The following is a 15,325-nucleotide window of genomic DNA, read 5'->3' on the forward strand; positions in this document are numbered from 1 at the left end:
TTATTAAGATGAGTAGAGGTATTAAGGTGATTCTTATTCCTGTGTGTTTTGTTTTTATATTTTCTTTTTGTAATGTTTTGTGCTGTATATATATAATGAACATATATAATTTTATATATGGGACCCGAAGGTGGAAAAGGGGAAATTTTATTGTTGTTTTGATTTTATTAAGAAAAAGAACTGAGGATGATAAAATTGAATAGAAATACACTTCAGTCCCCCAGCCCCTTGTTTGGCTTAAGAAAGTTTAATGTCATTAACAACTAAGATATGGCCAGGAAATTAAAAAAACTTTATAGGCCACTATCACCCAAAATCAAGTATTATGTATAGATACGTGTGTACTTTAGCCAAATTTGGAAAATACGTTAGAAAACACTTTTAAAATACGATGCACTGTGCAAAAAAAAGTTCATACTCTAAGCAGCCCCCTCTAACCTCGCCTTTTCTGGGATACTTTTGATATTGCCTCCACTTTATATGTTTAGTCTATATAGTATATGTTTAAAGAAGTATATGCAAAAAAAAAAAAAAAAGAAAACCCTATCAGTTCATAAAAAAGAAACAAAATGTATTTTAGCTGCTTTGATTTTGTTTTCTGAAGTTTTCTACAATGTATTTAAGTAGAATCCAAGCCAAGTGAGGAATCCCATCTATCCTTTTCTGCTAAACAAATTTACCCATATCCAAACAAATCACTAATAAAAATCCAAGTGATTGGAACTGATTCTTAGATATTATTTTATTGGTCATTGTTCTTAATAATAAAATAAAAATACTACTATTAGCAAGCATATACACTTCTTATATGTATGGTATTATTCTTTTTTTTTTTTTTTTTTTTTTTAAGAGAGTAAGAACACGGGGGTGGAGGGGAGGGTGGCGGTGGACAGAGAGAGACAGAGAGAGACAGTGTCTTAAGCAAGCTCCACGCTCAGCACGGAACCTAATGAGGGGCTCGGTCCTAAAACCCTGGAATTGTGATCTGAGCAAAAAACAAGAGTCAGACGCCTGGCTGAGCCACCGAGGCACATCTGTATGGCACTATTAGTTACTCTAAGCAAAGCATGTATACTAATACTTTACATATGAAAATTACAAATAGGTTGAACAACTTGCCCATGATCACACAGCTGATATATAGCAGAGCAGACATCTTGAATGCAGGGAGCTGGCCCCTAAGCCATAGCTCTTAAATGCCTATTGCCCCATTAGATGTGGAAAGGTTCGTCTAAGAGTTACAGGAGGAAAAGAAAACATGTCCCTTTCTATTGGCTTCTATATGCACAAAGACTCACTGAAAGATAGCAGACAGGGAACAGATGGAAAGGCAAGTATCCAAGTCTTTACATTATTTTATTTTTAACTATATGCACATGTCATCTATTTTTTTATTAAACACAAATAAAAGTTACCTAAGAAAATATGTACAAAATAATATGTGCACCATGCTAATAACATTTGTAGCTTAAAAAGACACACACAGAGAGCACACACAAACATTTGCTCAAAAATGTACAAAATGTGTCTGAAAGAAAACACAAGAATCTCATCACATTAATTGCCTCCAAGAGAGGGAACTGAGTAAGGAGACTTCACTGTATATTGTTTGGTACTTTTTAAATACTGAAACACATGAATCATCTATTGAGAAAAAAATCAACTAAAATTTTTAATTTACTAAATAGCAGTAGACTGATTACCTCTGGAAAGTGGATACGAAATGGTTACAAGTAGTATGTATCATTGTTACAATTTTTTCAAATGAAAAGGAGGAAAAATAAATAGCTTAACCCTGGCGCAGAAGCACACTGATCTGCAACCGCTTCCTTCTTCAGTAAAAAAATGTTACTGAATTTCCAATGAAGTGACAAAAATGCTTTCAAATGATAAAATTGTACCCTCTCATGTCAGTGTTGACACAATTAGATCCAGAACAAGGAGACTAATAGAAATTTATCCTAAGAAAATAATCTAAAGGTTTTTTTTAACTTTTATATTTAAGAGATGGCATTTGAAACCTTGTTGAAAGTAGTGAAAATGTGTGAACAAATTTTAAAAGTGGGATAATTAAGCAAACTGTGTCATGGCCAAAAAAAAAGAACATACAACTATTAAAATAAGGATTCTAGGAACAAAGGAAAATGCTCGTGAAATAAAGTGAATTTTAAACTAGCAACCAAAATAACATATGTATAAATGGTGCATATACCACAGGGGTGATTATGAAAATGTTCATGTGTAAGTACAGAAGTATGAATAAGCAGCAAATGAAAACTATATTGAGATCACAGAAACAAAGGTGAAGTGTTCATATTTTCTCTGTTACAGTGTGGTTTTAACCATAAATCACATAGGTTAGATTTTTGTGTGTGGGTAACTTTCTGATGTTTTTAAAATGAGAAAAAAAACCACCACTGAATGCAAGTTACTTTGCTAGGCAATATTTCTTCTATCAGAGTAACAAAAATCAAATTTGGTGACCCCAGCAATAAGAGAATAATAGGCACCGTCATCCATTACTGGTCAGAAAGTAAACTGGTACAATTTTGGGAGAGACCATTTGGTCAAATCTATCAAAATGTTATAGCCTTGAGAATGCAAGCTGGTACAGCCACTCTGGAAAACAGTATGGAACTGTTTCAAAAAACTAAAAATAGAATTACCCTATGACTCAGCAATTGCACTACTAGGCATTTATCCAAGGGATACAGGTGTGCCGTTTTAAAGGGACACATGCACCCCAATGTTTATAGCAGCACTATCAACAATAGCCAAAGCATGCAAAGAGCCCAAATGTCCATTGATTGATGAATGGATAAAGAAAATGTGGTATATATATACAATGGAATATTACTCATCAATCAAAAAGAATGAAATCTTGCCATTTGCAACTACATGCTTGGAACTATTATGCTAAGTGAAATTAGTCAGAAAAAGACAAAAATCATATGATTTCACTCATATGAGGACTTTAAGAGACAAAACAGATGAACATAAGGGAAGGGAAACAAAAATAATATAAAAACAGGGAGGGGGACAAAACAGAAGAGACTCATAAATATGGAGAACAAACTGAGGGTTACGGGAGGGGTTGTGGGGGGGGGTGGGCTAAATGGGTAAGGGGCACTAAGGAATCTACTTCCGAAATCACTGTTGCACTATATGCTAATTTGGATGTAAATTTAAAAAAATAAAAAATTAAATTAAAAAAAAATGTTATAGCCTTAATTCTCCTAGAAATTTACCTGTGTCTGTAGTTGTAAAATCACACCAAAATTTTACAGACATATTTATTGTTCCTTGTTTGATTCGCAAGACTGGAAACAACCCAAACATCAATCAATGAGGGGTTACTTAGGAAAATTAAGGTAAATCCATGTAACTGAAAACAGTACAGCTGTTAAACTGAGGCAAGATGAGGGAACTTTTTGGGGGTGAAGGAAATGTTCTATATCTTGATTATGGTGGTGGTTACAACAATGAAGCAAAGGAAAGGAACATTTTGAAGGGACTGAAATGTTACATATCTTCATTATGGTATATGTCAAAATTCATAGAACTGAATACCTAGCAAGGGTGAATGTTACCATGTGTAATTTAGACCTCAATAAGCCTGACTTTCAAAAAAATATAAGCAGAAAAGCAAGGTGTAATTTCATCCAATTTGTACAAAAGAAAACGTAGCTGATAATAGTTTTTTAGGGAAAAGAAATGCTATGGGAATAAGTAGGCATTTACTCTTGTACTGCCTGAAGTTTTTAACATGTTCTTTTATTACTTTACTTAATGGCAACTGCCTTTGGTCTCCTTCTATTCAAATCTTAAGAAATGACTGATACTAATTAGTGCCTTTGTCTGTCAATACAGAACTAACCAGTGCTTGCAGTCCCAGGAAGATGTGCTTCAGAACCTCAGTGGGGATGCACTTTTTCGGATAGCTCTCAGACTCAGTATGAATGAATTAAGTTGTATATTTCAGGTTTTGTGAGCTGGGTGCTATATATAGAAGCTTAATTTTATATAAATTATTCTCTCACAGAAAAATGATTGAAGCCCAAACACACAGCTTACCAACTGTAACCATTAACCCAAAAGAATGTCTCTATACTAATTTTTATCATTTGAAAGGTCCAGAATTTCAGGATAGAACCATTCAAAATTCTTTGTGATCCCCAAATATGGAAACTTCAAGAATGTAATTAGTATTTGCAATGCTGAAGCAATTAACACAGATGGAATTGTTTATTCAAGTGATAACCGTTTTTATGACCCAGTGACCTAGATATTTTAGAGCTAACATCTTGCTAATGGCTCAAGATCTAGGACTAAAAACTTCTTGCCAATGGAAGACCAAGCAATTTTTAAAGTGGCCCTTAATTGTAACTTTTCAGAATCAAGCCTGAAAATATGAAGATAAAATTCAACATCAAACCCGCTCCAGGTACTACAAAGCCTAACACAGGGCAAGGTGTAGCCTTGCAGGGATCTGACAGGAGTCTACAGGTAGACTGTGGTAAACACATATAGTCTTCCATAGGAGAAGAGCTTTAAAGAGCCAGCAACATAGGTGCATGGTTACCAAGTAAAGATTCCAGGATCCCTGGGAAAGGTCACAGTACCTCTACCCACACTTGACTGCAATTAGAAAGGGAGGACAGGCTGGAAGAAAGATTAATATTCAAAGTTGGAGCTGCAATTGTTAAATTCTAAAACTAAGAGATTCCAGTTGCAAATCATTACATAAAGAACAAGACTGTCATAATAAATCTATGTGTGGAATCCCTTAAATACTTACAGTTACTTAAAATTTAACCTGCACTGTCCAATACAGTAAAACTTATCAGCGACACGTGGCTACTTAAATTTGTGTTAATCAAAGTAAAAATTTAGGTTCTTCAGTGACACTAGTGACTTTTCAAGTGCTTGACAGCCACATGGAACTATTGGCTAGCATACTGGACAATACAGACATGGAATAGTTCCATCATCACAAAAATTCCTATTGGACAACACAGGTATAGACTGTAATTAGCCATTTTAAAGAAAGTTCCTCCTTAAGTTCCCATAATGGTATCATTTTTATTCACTGTTACATAATGAACAACAAAAGAAGTATCTTCAATTGATACTAGAGCCAGGAAGACCTGCAAAGTTATCCAGTGCTGAACTTATTACATTAAGATAAAGCTGAGGCCTAAAAGGGGTAAGCCAGTGTCCAGAGGTGGCCTGGATTTCCTTACCATCCCTATCTTCCCTTCACCTTACTATATAGAACATCCAAATGAAGTGGCAAAATACAGCTGACCCTTGAACAGGGGATTGAACTGCACAGGTCCACTTACATGCGCATGTTTTTTTGATAAATACAGCACTGTACTGTAAATGTATTTTCTATTCCTTATGATTTTCTTGGTAACATTTTTTTCCTCTAGCTTACTTTATTCTAAGAATACAACATATAATACATATGATGTATAAAATATGTATTTATCAACTGTTTATGTTATCAGTAAGGTTTGCCCATCGACAGTAGGTTATGAGCAGCTGAATTATTTTTAGGGAATCAAAAGTTACACATGGAGTTTGCAGCGGAGGGATCCAGGTCCCTAACCCCTGCATTGGACAAGGGTCAAAAAGGTTCCTCTTGTTTCACCATCAGTCACATGTAACTGAGGAGACTGCAGTAGACCAACTTCTGTACACCTTTCCATGTCTCAGAATGACAGAAGAACAGAATCGAAGGGTAAAATTTAAAAATACATAAATGAGAATTGCTTCTTTTAACTACCTGAGAAGTAATCAGATGGATTCTGGAGACCAGGGAGTCTTATTAAGAATAAAGGGATGTGGGGGACAGGGGGAAGAAAAGAAAAAGAAAGGAACGTGGCAACCATGACCTAACTCCACCCAAAGAAATTATAAACTAACTTAACAATACTAGGTTACCTTTAGAGATTAAGCTTTGGGGGGAACGAATTCTGCATCATTTCTTAGCTAGCTAACACTCTCTTCCGGTCCTAGCTAAATGAACAGTGACAGAATTAGCATCTTTTAGGAGATAGGTGGTACTGCTTTGTGGATGAACTGGAGTCTGACACACCACACTTGTTTAACTTACTTCTTCAAAATAATTATTTGCAAAAAATAGCCATAAGTTGTACACCAGAATTTATGCCAAATAGGAAGAAAACAACAATTTTACTTATTACACGTGATCATTCCTTCACACGCTCATTTGTGTGCTTTCCCTTGCTCATTAATTCAAAATAAGTGTGCACAATAGCAACATTTATTGGACTCCTACTTTGGATGCTCAATCTCTAAAATATGTATGTGATCACCAAACAAAATGAGGACTGAACACTGGGGAAATATTTGTAGAATCATATAATCCAGGTACAGTAACTTTCAACAAAGTTAATACTTAGAATAAAATGCCAAATAAAGACTGAAATCAAGCTAACAAAAACTAATGGTTCTTAAGAGACTTTTCTCCACAAATGAAAACAGAAAAATCTCTTTTAAAAAAAAAGTTACATAACTTGCCTAAAATAGCAAGATGCAGAATGCAAAACAATTTTTCCTAATTTGATGTGTTTTTCTTAGGACAGATCCTAGAAATAAAATGCAGAGACTTCTTAATAAAACCTAAAACTCTAAGAATAACAGGACAGATGGTTTAGTCATTAGATATTTGATGAACAGTCCCAGATGTACTTTTGTAGAAAGTGGAGGCTTTTCTGTTTATTTCCTATCTCAGAACCATAACATGTAGTTCAGTGACAGAAGCCAGTAGGGGAATGAGGTCTGTTTGTGGACTCTTCCTTTAGAAGAGGAGGTTCCCTGGCTTCTGTGATATTGTATGTAAACTGTGTGCCTCTGTGTATTCAAGAACCTCATCTCTCCTCCACAGCCTCACCAGATCCTAAGGCATCTGTCATCCCACACAGGTAAATAGTCCTGCCTTAAGACAATGCATATGACCCCAAGGCTCGGTGAACAGTCTGAAAACCAGTATTTTTATTTGAAGGTCAAATATAGTGTCCATTTTCCCATTTTATTTTTCCTGGATCAGGCCAGTATATGAACAAATCTTAAGAAAAATTTCTTTTACACATAACTTACAAAAAGCACCAAGATTTTCTAATACAGGAAGAAAAAAAGCAAACAAAGAATTCAAGTACCATCTCATACATTAACAGTTGAAGAACTGTTATTCAAGAAAATGTGTCAAACAATAACAACAAACTCCATCTACTTCCAGCCACAGGAACATAAATGTGACAGATCAGTTTAAAGCAAAGGGTATTTGTTGCCAGGGTCCACAGCCAGACATTTTAGTATTCAATAGATTAGCGAACTCCATTAAAAAATTAAACATCATAAATAACTTGTACGCTGGCCAATAATTTATTAACATTTTACCTCCCTTTTTTTGCAAAATGATTTTAAAGCCAATCCAACTGTCAATGTCAACTGAAAGTGATACTATTAGTATTTCCGTCATCTAAATCTAGAAAGTGACATTAGTAAAAACTGATAGAATTAAATGGAAAGTCAATCATGGAAACATTATACCGCTAGGCAGTGTTTTCAAGGAGTATGTTCCAAGCAACAACAGAGTACAAAATCTTGGATGAAGGGGTTCTGTGGTCAGAGAGTCAGGCAATGTTGAATTTTAAAAATTAAGTTGTTTTTTTTTTTTTCCATGTCTGAGAGTTGCTTTCAATATAGATTACAAATCTGCAGGTGAGAATCTGACCATGGGTTTTTTTTTTCCCCCTCAAACCACTCACGAGTCTCCCAGAAGATGAATGTGGGAAATTATGAAATGCTAGCTTATTATATTGTGTGCAGTGATGAACTCAAATTCAGGACCGCAGACACCTCTGAGGGAAGAGGGGAAGGGCACTGGGGAAGGGCGTGTAAAGGGATTTTCACCACGTCTGTAATGTGCTCTTCTTTTAAAAAAATTCAGAAATAAGCATGGCAAAATGGAAGGATTTGACACAGCTGAGTGTTAACACAAAAGTGTTTATCAGGTTGTAAAAAACTGAAATGTATGGTGTCAGAAGAGTATCCAGTATACAGGCATAAAAATTCAAATGAAACAAGGGGGTAAGATACATCATAAATTTGCCAATCTCCTACTTAAGTCACACATTTAATTTGCATATGCAAGTAAAATGGTTTCTATTTATCTGTACCATGTATTTACATGAAGACTGACCTAAAAGAAATTGTCAGGTAGGTTAAAAACTGAAATTAAGCATACATGTCATAAGATTAATGCCAGGTAGCTACTTTTGGCATCAAAGTGAAATGTTTTATGAATATATGACATATAAATAATTTCTGAGCCCAATAAAAACATATACAGGTGTAAGTTTGCTAAAACTTACATGTCAGACTGCTACTGAACTTACACAATAATGTGGGGGAAGGGTGTAACAGAGGAAAAGCACAGCTTCCCTGAGTCAATTTAAAAGACTGTATTTAGAAAAATCTTGTGGATTATGTAAGGGAGAAAAACAATTAAGAGATGATTGATACAACAGGAAACTCTACACTTTCCCCCCAAAACACTGCCTGATAGTGTAAAGAATGAGTGTCAACACTCTATATTCTTCAGTTCAAAAAGCAGGAACATTGCATCATGTTTTCTGCCAACCAGCAAACTCTTTGTTGGTTTTTCTTCTTTTAAAATATTCAAAAAAATAAAATTACAAGGCAATTTTGGACAATATTCATCAAAGAAGCCTAAAGGAAAAGAATGCAACCAAATATTCTTTCAATCTCATTGCTATTTTACTGTCCCAAATATTAACAACCAGTATCACAAAGCACAGGAGCCATTAGTCTGAGATGGGAGCTACCTGGTGTCCCATACACATGGCAGAAACCAGCTACAAAGTCCTTTATAAGAAAGTGTGCACTGGTGTGTGTGTGTGTGTGTGTGTGTGTTGTGTGTAAGATCAGAAGTTCTCTAGCAAACATTTCTGCACACATTCATAATTCAGTATTAATATACAGATGATGTAATAGTCTTAAAGAATCACGAAAAGAAGCATATAGTCACCACTTGAAAAACTAGAAAAGAAAGTATAAAAACCAAAAAAAAAAAAAAAAAATCTTGGAAAGAATGATGGGAAGGCCTGGCAATACCAAGACTCCCAAGACTCCCAGAAAGAGTAGCACCTATGGTGTACCACATTAACAACAGAGTCACGAGCACCAGTAGACAGACACCTTGGCCAAAAGTGAAAAGAAGCCATGCCTGAAACCCCTAATAAAGAAGAAAAGGCAGAATCACAAAAGGAAAACAAGAGTAATTTTAAATTATACTTTAAGGCATTTTTTGGGAAAGCTTTCTTTCTGAAAAAAAGATTTAAAAAGTAAACTGATTCATCACCCTCAATTGGCCAGATTAAGGTCACTGTTTTTTAAAGTTGGAGGTTTAGGTACACAAAAGCAATAAGGAATCCTGACCAAACTAGAAGTAATTAATTAACTCCATGATAATCATAGTTATGCCCAACATCAACTGTACTGTGAATCTCTTGAGTTTTGCCAGTATCTGCTTGTGTATATTTGCACATTTTTGGCTCCCTATAAACCCTTTTCATCTACCACTAAGGAAGGTAACAATGGCAAACTTAAAAGAAATTTACCTGTATCAGAACAAGGTTACACAAACCTCTAAGTAACTGCTGGAGGCAGGTGTCTACCACATGATTCCCAGCAGACTGTAATTTCAAGCTATTATTACTAAGAACTTTTTCTATAAATATGTAATCCGAGATGGCATCAACACTCCAACTGGCTCTTGACTATTATCTCCCTTTCTGTTTCAAAGCAGAAATAAGAAAACAAAACCTCAGCTGGGAGCTGGTGATATTACTTAGCTTCCATCATAGTATAAACAATCAAATAAATATGAGTCCACAATGACATAAATAACTGAATAAACAAATAAGAGTGGGGAGAAGAGTTGAATCTCTTGTGCATGAAAATTCCACATAACTTATGTAGTTACTGCACCCTCAAGGACATGAAGTGGAACTTCCCACACCTTAATTGTGGGCTGTGCTTCATGACTCTGCCTTCCAAAGAGCACAGCAGGGGAAGGCAGAGAAAGAGTAGCTTTACACTGGACAATTCTGACAAACACTGCCTCAACCTCGTGATCAAGGTCATCAGGTCATGTTGTTAGTGTACATCCTTGCTCTGAGGTAATGAAAAGGGCACTTGACCTCTGGGATGTTCCCCCCTCAAATCCCATAAAACCACAACCAATCATGAGAAAAATATCAGATAAATCCCAATTGAGGGACATTCTACAAAGTACCATAAAATTTTCTCCTAAGTCATGATCTCATGGTTCACGGGATTGAGCCCTGCATCACGCTCTGCACTAACAGTGTAGAACCTGCTTGAGTTTCTCTCTCATCTCTCATCTCTCTCTGCCCCTCCTCTCTCTCAAAATAAATAAACATTAAAAAAATTTGTTTTTAAAGACAGAGTAAAACTTCTCATCAAAACACTAGCTCCAAGAAGACTGGAACAAGATCTTGACAGTGCTAAAGTTGGGGGTGCGGGGGTGGAGGGAGACTCTGAATCTAGAATTCACTACCCAGTCAATGCCTCTTTTAAAGGTAAACATGAAATGAAGACATACAATAATTTTTTTTAATTTCTCCCACAGATCTCAGAAAGAAAAAAATATTTACCATTCTAGAAATGTGGAAACCAAGTAATAAATACTTAGTAGGAAATGTGAAAATCCAAACCGCTTTAAGTTAAACTTAATATATTATAAAGAATACCAGCATTTCCTTGAGGTGATTAAAATCTGCCATCTTCTTGTATTTTACTGAATGAATAATGAAAAGCTGAGAGAGCAAAAAATACATCCATGCACACTGTATTAAAAATCAAAATTGTTTTCTTAGGGAAAAGAGATCAATGGTTAATTCTGCCCTCCTCTCTGAGCAGCATCAACACAGAATCACAAAAATTCTCATTTCCACATAGTCTACTAGACTTCCCTCCATAGGAAGAAAAGATGAAATTAGCTTTGTCCAGTAGGAGCACAGGTACAGTGCCAAAACAGTATTATTTGAAAGCAAAGAAAGGATATATTAAATATACTTTAATTCATATTGGTACATTGTTTAGTGCTCATACATTATAATACAGCAGTTACTGGTAAAAAATATGGAGTAGGGGCACCTGGGTGGCTCAGTCAGTTGAGCATCCGACTCTTGATTTTGGCTCAGGTCATGATCTCCCAGTTCGTGGGATCGAGCCCTACCTCTGCACTGACAGCACAGAGCCTGCCTAGGATTACCACTCTCTCTCTCTCTGTCCCTCTCTTAAAATAAATAAACATTTTTTTAAAAACCTGCAGTAAACCTGACCTGTTCAAACATCAGATGTCACCAGTTACAGCCTTGTGTAATTTACTTAACCCTTGCTAAGCCTTAATATTTTTAAGTGTTAATACTCAATTATTGGGTTGTTTCAGGAATTAAATGAGAGCTATATAAGTAACTTATCATCATGCCTGGCACACATTTTGAACAGTCAACAAATGCTCTTATTTTTTTTTTTCTTTTTTTTTTTTTTTTTTAATTTTTTTTTTTTTTCAACGTTTATTTATTTTGGGGACAGAGAGAGACAGAGCATGAACGGGGGAGGGGCAGAGAGAGAGGGAGACACAGAATCGGAAACAGGCTCCAGGCTCTGAGCCATCAGCCCAGAGCCCGACGCGGGGCTCGAACTCCCGGACCGCGAGATCGTGACCTGGCTGAAGTCGGATGCCTAACCGACTGCGCCACCCAGGCGCCCCGACAAATGCTCTTATTTTGATTCAATCTCTGCCCTGAAAAATTCCACCACGAGGACAGATATTTCCAGAGTCAGTTATCCAGCAAGAGCTCTTCCTACTATGAACAGAATACAGGAAAGCAGAAAATGGCTCTATTTAAAACTACTTCCACAAAGTAAGACTTAAGATTTAGCTAAATTTCAGTTTTCAAATGACCTCTGAGAAAAGAACATTGAGCTCCAATGACCAACATCCAAACCAAGTTTTAGACTTGATCTCATGCCGTGTCTCTCTCAGAACTGGAAAATCGAAAACGGGGGCCGTCATTGCCTGAATGACTTTGACTACGTTTTAAGTAACTAAGAAAGACAGATAATACTTTTGCTATAACTACGGATTCCACTAGACTAAGATAATGCAGTCTCCAACACAGAGACTTACTTTTATATGTATGGAGGAGATGTTTGACGATTCTCTGCAGTTTCTCTTTTTTAAAGAATATTAACTCCTTTCTAGGGAGAAAGAAACCTACAGGAAAAATACCAGGTCTAACTCAAGTGTCTTTCAGTCATTTTACTCGATCACTTACCTCTAAATCCCCCACTGCCATGTATTATCTTAAGCTTCAAATACATGATTAAAAATTTAAATACATACTATTTTTTAAGATATAGAGAAATGATGTAAGTAGGAAAAATGCCAGGAGGGAAGTAATGGAAATTGCTTTATTTCTATTTATTTTATTTCTAAAGGTCACTGATGTGAAAAAGAAATTATGTCTTAAAATAAATCATGATTTTAGTACTAAATGAAATGGTGTATACAAGCCCCTCCTTTACTTTCAAAGGTTTACAGTGGAGGCACTTATTTCCCAAGACCACTAATTTTATTAAAATTTCAAAAAACTTCAAGCCAAGTGTGAGCATTCTCAAAAAATAAGTGGGCTTATTACTGAAGAATAAACCAGAGCAGAAACAAACCAAACCCTAAATACACAGCAGACTGCTAGAGGCCTTTAAGAGACTTGGGGGCACCTGGCTGTCTCAGCTGGAAGAGCATGTGACTCTTGATCTCGGAGTCGTGAGTTGAAGCCCCACACTGGGTGTAGAGATTACTAAAAAATAAACAATAAAAGACTCTAGGCTCCAAGACAGTTCAATGACAAAGGCTGTGATGTTGTAGTGAGGATAATTACAGAAGCTTCCATAAAGTGACTTGTCCAGGCCCCTGCTGACCTCTCATTTATACAGAACAGCCGCCTTCAGTTAAAGTCAGACAACAGCTTTCTAAACAAAGCAGAAGTTAAGTCTTGGGAGAAACCCAAGAACAGGATTTAAGACTGGAGGAGAAAGCAGCACATAGCTTGAGGCAATGCCACACTATGACCCCGAAGCAAGGACAGAAGGGAAGGAAGAGGAAGAGTGAATGGGGAAAGAGGAGACAAGAGAGGGAAGGAGGATGAGGAGGAGAGAGAAAGGAGAAGAGGCATTCTATCTTAGAGTGAAGTCAACCAAGCATTTCACCTCGTAACACAATCCACTTAACCGTGGCTTGTGGCAGACGCTGCTCACTCCACGCCTGTCCTTCCCACCATCACCACCCCCACCCCCACCATGCACACACAGTCAACAGTGAGGGCTGGCATCCAGGGGAGGAGACTCTGGGGTAAGTGGACTTATTTAATGGTAAAAGAAACGAAAGACAGCTACTTATGCTAACCAATACAAATCTTCATTCAAATATTTAACCAACCAAGGATCACTGAACATCTGAGAAAAGTCAAACAGGAAGAAAGAGAAAGACCAGGAAAAAAGAAAGATTAAGTTACCCCAGGGAAAACAAACAGGAACAAGACCAAGGCAAACCAAACCAAATAAGCTGATTGCTATGCTAAAAACTTAAAGGGGTATATTCATTTAAAACAAACAAAAAAAGCAGGTCACTAGGAAAAACAAAAATACCAGGGAACCACTAGGAGATCTTGGAAATTACACACAGTGGTAAAATTAAAATTTCATCAGAAGGGCTACAGAACAGACTGGGCATGACTAAAGATAATATTCTGGAAGATAAAAACAGAAGAAATCTCCCAATTCTTAAGAGGAAAGGAGAGAAACAAAATATGAAAGGAACAGTGAATACAAGGCAGATAGCTCCAAGAGCCCCAACATTAATATATTAAAAGTTCTACAAGAGATAACAGAAAATGATAATCAAAGAAAGAAGAAAAACTCTTTGAAAGAAAGATTTGAAATTGTAGGTTAAAGTGAGCCAAAAAAGATAAAAGTTTAAAATGCTTGGGGCGCCTGGGTGGCGCAGTCGGTTAAGCGTCCGACTTCAGCCAGGTCACGATCTCGCGGTCCGTGAGTTTGAGCCCCGCGTCAGGCTCTGGGCTGATGGCTCAGAGCCTGGAGCCTGTTTCCGATTCTGTGTCTCCCTCTCTCTCTGCCCCTCCCCCGTTCATGCTCTGTCTCTCTCTGTCCCAAAAATAAATAAAAACGTTGAAAAAGGAAAAAAAAAAAGTTTAAAATGCTAGGGGCTGGGGCACCTAAGTGGCTCAGTCGGTTAAACGACCAACTCTTGATTTTGGCTCAAGTCATGACCTCACAGTGCATTGAGTTCAAGTCCCAAGTTGGGCTTTGAGCTGACAGCTTGGAGCCTGCTTGAGATTCTCTATCCCTCTCTCTTTCTCTCTCTCTCTGCCCCTCCTCTGCGTGCTCTCTCTTTCTCTCTCTCTCTCTTAAAAATAAACACTTTTTAAAATTTTTAAATAAAATAAAATACATGGGGAGCCTGAGTGGCTCAGTCAGTTAAGCATCCATCTCTTGATTCTGGCTCAGGTAATGATCTCAGGATCATGAGTAAAAGCCCCACAGTGGACTCCATGCTGAGTGTGAAGCCTGCTTAAGAGTCTCTCTCTCCTTCTACCATTCAAGCTTTCTAAAAAAATAAATAAATAAAAAATAAAATACTTACACCTTAATGTGGGTACAGTAAGAAAAGAAGTTGACAGAGAAAGAGCAATCATTTCAAGAACATTCAGAAAGGAAATCTAGGTTATATGCATAATAATGAGAATCAGAATAACATCTGAAATTGATAGATAATAGAGACCTTCAAAATTCTGAGGTGTATTCTAGAAGCAAGAATTCACAACCCAAACTATGAGTCAAATATGATGGCAAATTATACACCTCTCCAGGCACTAAGAATTTTGAAATTTATCTCCCAAACACTGTCTCCGGAAAAAAAATTTTTCTGATGTAATGTCAATTAAACTGAGAAAAAATGAGTGGACTTAACAAAGGAAGCCAAAGAAATCCCAGTATGACTGCAGTCACTGGCCCAGAAGACAGTTCAAATCAAAGCAGGAAGTCAGAGAGCTGGCTAAACAATGTCTTCAAAATTAAAAACAGGCAGCTTTCTGCCTCCAGGTCCTGTCCCCATGCTTCAATAAAATCACTTTTTTTTTGCACTAAAACAAACAAATAA

At 36.7% G+C, this 15,325-nt stretch overlaps 1 protein-coding gene across 3 annotated transcripts in view; it reads right to left on the reverse strand.

Annotated features, from left to right (window-relative positions):
• The window catches only part of WDR33 (WD repeat domain 33), a 108,642-nt gene that overhangs the window by 24,429 nt on the left and 68,888 nt on the right, over positions 1 to 15,325 (reverse strand). The gene's annotated exons all lie outside the window — the stretch shown is intronic.

Source organism: Lynx rufus, unplaced genomic scaffold, assembly GCF_022079265.1.
Source record: "Lynx rufus isolate CCGP_SWC_20201006 ecotype Redwood Valley unplaced genomic scaffold, mLynRuf1.p SCAF_2, whole genome shotgun sequence".
NCBI classification, from domain to species: Eukaryota; Metazoa; Chordata; class Mammalia; order Carnivora; family Felidae; genus Lynx; species Lynx rufus.